This window comes from Tupaia chinensis, unplaced genomic scaffold, assembly GCF_000334495.1.
Source record: "Tupaia chinensis unplaced genomic scaffold, TupChi_1.0 Scaffold142211_1, whole genome shotgun sequence".
Taxonomy (NCBI): domain Eukaryota; kingdom Metazoa; phylum Chordata; class Mammalia; order Scandentia; family Tupaiidae; genus Tupaia; species Tupaia belangeri.
In genome coordinates, this window is record NW_006202061.1 from 70,827 (window position 1) to 79,453 (window position 8,627).

An 8,627-nucleotide genomic window follows, 5' to 3' on the forward strand; every position below is an offset into this window, starting at 1 on the left:
AAAATTAGAGGATATTACCAAAATGTCAGAAAGAGAATTAGAATATTTACGGTAACAAAACTCTGTGAGATGCAAAAGCAAAAAGACATTGAGTTCCAGGAGATGAGGAAGTCTTTCCATGATATGAAAGAAGAATTGGACACCATAAAAAAGAATCAAACAGAACTGTTAGATATAAAGGCTATAGTACAGGAAATCAAAACCACCCATGAAAGTATTAAAAGCAGGTTAGACCATATAGAAGATTGAATCTCAGAAGTAGAAGACAAAACCTCTGACCTAGAATAAAATGATAAAAAATCCTGAGTAGACAGTCAAGAAAACTCAGAATAATATACAGGATATACTAGACAACATGAAACCCCGAAACATTTGAATAAATGGCATCCCAGAAGGTGAGGAAACTAAGAAGGGCATATCAATACCTATTCCATGGAATCCTGGAAGAAAACTTTCCAAGTCTAGAGAGGCACTCAAAATTCAGACCCAAGAAATGCAAAGAATCCCAAAGAATCAATCAAAAAAGATCCTCTCCACAGCACATGATAGCTAGATTGGAGAAAACCACAGACAAAGACAAGATACTAAGATTGGCAAGAGAGAAACATCAAGCCACTTACAAAGGCTATCCCATCAGACTAACACCGGACCTCTCATCAGATACAATGCAAGCAAGGAAAGAATGGGGGAATACATTCAAAGTGTTCAATGAAAAACATTTCAACCAAGAATACTATATCCATCAAGATTATCCATCAGATGGGAGAAGAAGCTAAAAATGTTCTCAGGTAAACAAAACCTGAAAGAATTTACCAACACAAGACCAGCTCTTCAAGAAATTCTGAAAGGAGTACTATACCAAGAAGACTAAAGGAAGACAGACAGCGAGAAGAGAACAAAAAACAACCAAACTTAATGGTAGGGAAAAGTCTGGAAATATCAATAATAACATTGAATCATAATGGATTAAATTATTTGATCAAGAGACACAGACTGGCTGAACGGATAAAGAATACATAGATTAAAAGTGAAGGGCTGAAAAAGGCATGCAAATGGAAACCAAAAAAGCTCAGGAATCACCATACTGATTTTGGACAAAATAGGTTTTTAGATCAAAACCATAAGATGAGACAGAGAAGGACATTATATAGTAGTAAAAGGGGTAATTAATCAAGAGGATATACTGCTTATAAATATCTATGCACCCAATTCATGAGCATCCAAATATGTAAAGGATCTAAAAGGAGAGATAGACTGTAACACGCTAGACTAGATCTAAAAAGAGAGATAGACTGAGCTGTCCTGTTATTTTCAGCATTTCACACATCTGGTTGAGCCTCCATGTGCTTGCAATGCTGCATGGAAGCAGAAGTCACAATTCCTGCATGGCCCCTCCCGCCAGCCAGGCACCTCAGATGAGAGCTGCCCCCAGGCCAGCAGCTCAGCCACCTGTAGTGGCCCCACCATCTGCAGTTGGCTCTCCTGCTGCTACACAGCAGCAGCCAGGTCTGATGGCCCAGATGGCAACCACTGCAGCTGGTGTAGCTGTGGGCTCTGCTGTGGGACACACACTGGGGCCTGCCATCACTGGGGGCTTCAGTGGAGGAAGTAAAGCTGAGCCCTCTAGGCCTGACATCACTTACCAGGAGCCTCAGGGAACTCAGCCAGCACATGAGCAGCAGCAGCATTTTGGACCTTGCCACTATGAGATAAAAGTTTTTGGAGTGTGCCCAGAACCAGAGTTACATTAACCTCTGTGAGTGTTTCAGTGAGGTGCTGAAACAGTGCAGATTTGCACATGGATCATCCTAATCAAGTTATTCATACTGAAGAAATAAGAAGTCAACTCTCATGACCAAGTTAATTTAGTGTGAACAAATAATTGACAGTGACATTATAAAGTGTAAAATTATCAGTTAAACATCTTCTGTTATCAGTAGTTTCCTTTAGAATTACAATGAAAGAGGATATTATTCTGTGAGGAAGTTCACTGAAATGATGTAGAATCTGGGGCTGGACAGATAATTGTGTAACTTTCTTAAACCAGTTGTTAGAATTGTTTAATGAGTTAATTAGAATAAAGCAATTTTGTGGGAAAAAAAGAGATTGACTGTAATACACTAATTGTTGCGAGATCTAAAAGGAGAGATAGACTATAACACACTATTTGTTGAAGATCTCAACACTCCATCATCTCTTTGAGACAGATTGAGACAAAAATAAGCAAAGAAAATCAGATGGACTTGACAGACATCTATAGAATTTTCTACCCAAAAAACAAAAAATATACATTTTTCTCAGTCTCGCATGGTACCTTCTGAAAGATTGACCACATGATAGAGCACAAAACTAGCCTTTACAGATTCAAAGGCATAGAAACTATATCCATCTTCTATGGCCATGACGGAATTAAACTTGATATTAATCTCAGAAAAAACCTTCAAAAATACACAAGTACATGGAAACTAAATAACCTCCTTCTGAATGACTTCATGACTACCAAAGAGATTAATTAAGACTGAAATCAAAAGATTCATGGAAACAAATGATAATGAGTGCATGAGCTTCCATAATCTATGGGACACTGCAAAGGCAGCCATAAGAGGGAAGTTCATAGCAACTAGTGTGCATAAGAAAAAGATGGAAAGGTGGCAAAAGGACAATCTAACATCATGCCTCAGGGAATTAGAAAAACAGCAACAAAAACATCCAAAAAATAATAAAGATTTGAGCAGAAATAAATGAAATAGAAAATTTAAAATCTACACAGAAAATAAATGAAAGCAAAGTTGGTTCTTTGAAAAGATAGACAAGATTGACACACCACTAACTAGACTAATTAAGAAGAAGAAATGAACCAGATAAATCAAATTTTCAATGAAAGGGGCAACATTACAACAGACATAAGAGAAATACAAAACATCATTAGAGGATACTATGAGTGACTATACATCAAAAAAGAAGAAAACCTGGATGAGATGGGCAAATTTCTGGACACATATAATCTACCAGGATTAACTCAGGAGGACATAGAAAGCCTGAATAGACTCGTAACAAGAAATGAGGTTGAATCAGTAATAAATAAATTCAGTAATAAATAACCTCCTAACAAAGAAAAGTCCATGTCCCAATGACTTCACTGCTGAATTTTACAATACTTTTAAAGAAGAGGTAACCCCATTCTACTCAAACTCTTTCTAGAGATCCCAAAGAAGGACCCCTTCTAAATTTATTCTGTTAAGCCTCTGTCACCCTCATTCCCAAAACAGATAAGGATATGATGAAAAAGGAAAACTACAGACCTATATACCTGATGAATATAGATGCAAAAATTCTCAATCTCGTTGAGTGTCTTGTACTTGCTAACCATATTCAACAGCATATAAAAAAGGTTATTCATCACGACCAAGTAGGCTTTATTTGAGGGATGCAAGGGTGGCTCAACATACACAAAACCATAAATGTATTATGTTAATACACCATATTAACAGAAAGAAAGATTAAAAACATATGATCATTTTAATCAATGCAAAAAAAGTGTTTGAAAAAATACGACATTCCTTCATGATCAAGAATCTCAGTAAAATTGGCACAGTAGGATTCTTTCTCAGTATACTAAAAGCCATCTATGAAAAACCTATAGCTAACATTAATACTGTATGGGGAAAAGCTAAGAGATTTTCCACTGAAAACTGGTACAAGACAAGGCTTCCCACTCTCTCCACTCCTATTCAATATAGTACTGGAAGTCCTAGCCATTGCAATCAGAAAAGAGAATAAAATAAAAGACATTCTAATATGAAAATAAGAGTTGAAATTATCCTGTTTGCAGATGACATGATTGTATATACATAAGACCCAATAATATCCACTTAGAAACTTCTCAAAGTAATAAATCCATATAGTAAAGTGGCAGAATACAAAATTAACTAACAAAAATCTATAGCATTTCTATATACAAACAACAAGCAGACAGAGACAGAACTGAAGAAAGTAATTCCATTTACTATAGCCAAAAAAAGTATTAGATACCTAGGAATAAAACTAACCAAAGAAGTTAAGAACCTCTATAAGGAAAACTATGAAAATAATAAAAAGGAAATAAAAAAGAACACAAAAAAGTGAAAGGATGTCCCTTGTTCCTGGATTGGGGGAATTAATATAATCAAAATTACAATCCTACCTAAATTAATCTACATATTTAATGCAATCCCTATGAAATTACAAGAGACATTCTTCACATATCTAGAAAAGACAATCATAGAATTTGTCTGGAATCATAAAATCCATGTATTGCTAAAGCTATCCTGTGCAAGAAGAATGGACTGGGTGACATCTCTCTTCCTGACCTTAAAATATATTACAAAGCTGTGATAATCAAAACAGCATCGTATTGGCATAAAAACAGACATGAAGACTAATGGAACAGAGACGAGACCCCAGAAATAAACCCCAAAACACACAGCCAACTCACCTTTGACAAAGGCTACCAGTAAATCCAGTGGGAAAAGGAAAACCTCATGGACTGGGTGACATCTCTCTTCCTGACCTTAAAATATATTACAAAGCTGTGATAATCAAAACAGCATCGTATTGGCATAAAAACAGACATGAAGACTAATGGAACAGAGACGAGACCCCAGAAATAAACCCCAAAACACACAGCCAACTCACCTTTGACAAAGGCTACCAGTAAATCCAGTGGGAAAAGGAAAACCTCTTTAGCAAATGGTGCTGGAAAAACTGGGTATCAACCTGTGAAAAGATGAATCTGAACCCCTACCTGTCACTATTCACAAAAATCAACCAAAAGTGTATCACAGGTCTAAACTTAAGACTGCAAACTAAAAACTACTGGTGAAAAACACTGAGGAAACTCTGGGAGACATTGGGGTAGGCAAAGACTTCTTAAGCAAGACCCTAAAGCACAGGCAGGTAAGATTACATCAGATTAAGAAATTTCTGCACAGCAAAGGACACAGTAATTAGTGTGAATCAACAACCCTCAGAATGGGAGAGAATTTTTAACTACACCTCAGATAAGGGACTGAAAACCAGAATACACAGGGAACCCAGGCAGCTTACCTGGAAGAAAACTATTAACCCAATTAAAAGATGGGAAAATGAGCTGAATAAACGGCCCTCTAAAAAGGACATATGAACAACCAAAAAGCATGTGAAAAATGCTCAACAACCTTCATCATAAGGGAGATGCAGATCAAAACCACAATGAGACATCACCTAACCCCAGTCAGAATGGCAAAGGTTAATAAAACAAAAAATGGTAAGTGCCGACAGGGATATGGTGAAAGGGGAACTCTCCTACATTGTTGGTGGGAATATAAATTGGTCCAGCTGCTGTGGAGAACAATGTGGAGGTTCCTAAAAGACCTTAAATAGAACTACCACATAATCCAGCAATTCCACTCCTGGGTATCTACTCAAAGGACAGGAGAACACTGTCAGAAAAGTGCTCACATGATTATATTTATTGTGGCATTGTTCACTATTCCTAAGATATGGAACCAACCCAGATGCTCACAAACAGATGAATTGATTGAAAAAGTGTGGCACATATACTCCATGGAATACTATTCAGCCATAAAAAGAGGACCCGGGCATGGAAGATTTATTGCTGAATGAAGCAATTCAAGCTACAAAACAAAAACATTGTATGTCTCCACTTGACATACAGCGACTATCTACACTCTATGGTAGAAACTGAAAGACTGGAGGACATAAAATCATTCAAAATTGTTATGGACACTGGTGACAAAGTGGAAAGAGAGTGTGGGAGGGGAAGAGCGTGCAGGAAGGGAAATTTGGGGGGAAATGGAGAAGTAAGACATTTGTGGAACACAGATATGGTTTGCTGTCTGTTGGTGATGTCATGTATAGTGTTCTTAACTCGCCTGCCATGTGGCATATATCATGTGTAAAATCTCTTTACAAACGGAGTAATGTATAATGATTGACTGTATAAATAACAACAATAATAATAATAATTGATGTAAAAAGAAAATAATTTTTTTTAAAAAAAAGAAGCATTAATCTGCTATTTTCTTGTGTTTTTGTCTTGCTTTATTCTTATTGAAGATCTGCTCTGATTTCTATCTGTTTTTAGTGAGTGTTAGTGATTTGTGTTTTTATAGAACTTTTTTGCGTTTCTTCTAGGTTATGTAATTCATTAGCATGTAATTGTTTATAGTAGTCTCCTAAAATCATCTTTATTTCTATAAGGCCAGTAGTAATGTCTGTTTTCATTTCTAGTTTCAGTTATTTGTGTATTCTCTTTTTTTTGTCTTAGTCTAGCTAAATATTTGTCAGTTTTGTTGATCTTTTCAAAGAATCTTCTATTAGTTTCACTGTTCAACAACCCTCTACTGTTTTTCTATCCTCTATTTAATTTATATCTTCACAAATCTTTTTTTCTTTATTTTTTTACTAGCTTCAACTTTAGTTTGCTCTTTTTGTTCAGGTTCCTTAAAGTATAAAGTTAGGTTATTAATTTGAGATCTTTCTTCTCCCTGTAGCCCTTTCCACACATCCCCATAGCCTCCTCTGGCATAAATATCCCACACAGCAATATGGTATACTTGTTACAATTAATAACCCAACACTAGCATAGCATTAGCAATCCAACTTTACAGTTTACATTAGAATTAACATGTTGTGCTGTACATTCTATGTGTTTTTAAAGATATATAAAGCAATGCATCTATCATTACAATATCCTTCAGAATCACTGTTTTGAGAATCCCCTGTGCTCCTCCTATTCATCATTCCCTCCCTTCCTTCTCATCCTTGTCACTTACCTGTTTACTGTCTTCATAGTTTTTTGCCTTTTCCAGAATACTTTGTCATTCTTCTGCTTCATTTCCTCTATTGCTGTTTTTTCACGTGTGTTTAAATAATTTTTATAATATGCCACATCGATTCTCTTCTCTTTCCTTTTTTGTGTATATTTTTAAGATTATTGTATTAGCGCTTACAATTATTAATTAATTATTAATTAACCCTATACAATTATAGGATTACAATTGGCATTCTAAATTTATAGCAATATAGTGTGGATTGATACCTACTTAACTTTGATAGCACAAAGAAATTGATGTTTTTCTCCATCTCCCCTGTTTTGTCACAAATAAAATATTTATAAGCCGTGTGTCCATTAACATAGATTTATAATGACTTTATGCATTTGTCTTTTCAATAATACAGAAAATACAAAAAGTATTACAAACCAAAAATAAAGTAATACTGACTTTTAAGTTTACCTATATAGTTACCTTTACTAGAGTTCTTTATTTATTTTTAAGGCTTTAATTTGAGCTTCTTGAGTTCCCAATATATTCTGATTATCAGACCCTTATCTGAGGCATAGTTGAACATCTATTTTCCCATTCTGAGGATTGTTGATTCACTCTAATTATTGTTTCTTTTGCTGTGCAGAAGTTTTTTTTAACATGGTGTAATCTTACTTTTCTATTTTGGGGAATATTCTATTAGTATTTATTTCATGACAGGTATACTAGTGACAAACTCTTTCGGCTTTTGTTCATCTGGGAACATTATAATTTCTCCCTTGTATTTTTAAGAATCTTTTTACTAGATATAAAGTTCTTTTTTTTTTCCTTTTTATTTTTTTTTAGAAATTTTTTACCTTAGGGCACAGGCACACCATGGAGAGAGAAAGAGACAGACATGTTCCCCGCAGTGTGGGAGGGGAGATGGCCACATCACAAACCTTTCTTCTCCATTCTTCTCCTGGAATAGTGAGTGTGCACGCACACCCACATGGTGTGATTTTTGAGCCACTGGGTTCCAGGATTCAAACTGTTGTCAGCCATGCGTTAGACTAGTGATGTAACCACTATTCCATCTGCTGGTCCCACAGAATTGTAACTTCCATGAGTAACATTTACTTAGCACATAGTGGATGCTTAATAAATGGACACTATTACCATTTCTTTAATAATACTAGATTTTGCACAAAGGTCAAAGATTGTGGATGACTTAAAAATATGATATATATATATATATATGTATATATACACACATACACACACACATATATATATTTATTATTCATTTTATATGTATATATAAGATAAATCTGAATCCTGCATCTCTTATCATACTTAGTATGTTGTAATAGCTATGTCACTGGACTCCTATGTAGTCGACTGTGGTTCGAGTACCAGATCTAGTGGCTTAAACTCATGCCAGACACATGTGCGTGTGTGCCTAAGATCTCAAGAGAAGAATGGAGGAGAAGGGATTGTGGCATGGCCATCCCCCATGGGGGGGGATTTCTTGCTTTCTGTCTCTCTGTCTCTCTCTGTATTTCCGGCGAGTGCATGTGCCCTATAGCAAAAACATCTCCAAAAAAAACCCAAATAAATAAATTAAATAAATAATTTTTTTTAAATGGATACTACTTTTAATTTTTAATTTTTTTAAAATTTATTTATTCAGGGACCAGCAGTTAGCGTAATGGCTATGTCGCTGGACTCCCACATAGTCGACCGCAGTTCAAGTCCCGGACCCAGTGACTTAAACTCACGCCGGGTGCGTGTGCATGTGTGCCCAAGATCCCTAGAGGAGAATGGAGGAGAAGGGATTGT

General features: G+C 35.7%; 1 protein-coding gene and 1 pseudogene across 5 annotated transcripts in view; one reads left to right on the top strand and one right to left on the bottom strand.

Annotated features, from left to right (window-relative positions):
* LRRC63 (leucine rich repeat containing 63) overlaps nucleotides 1-8,627 on the bottom strand; it is a 55,677-nt gene that overhangs the window by 32,185 nt on the left and 14,865 nt on the right. The gene's annotated exons all lie outside the window — the stretch shown is intronic.
* LOC102474342 (coiled-coil-helix-coiled-coil-helix domain-containing protein 2 pseudogene) lies at nucleotides 1,353-1,812 on the top strand (annotated as a pseudogene).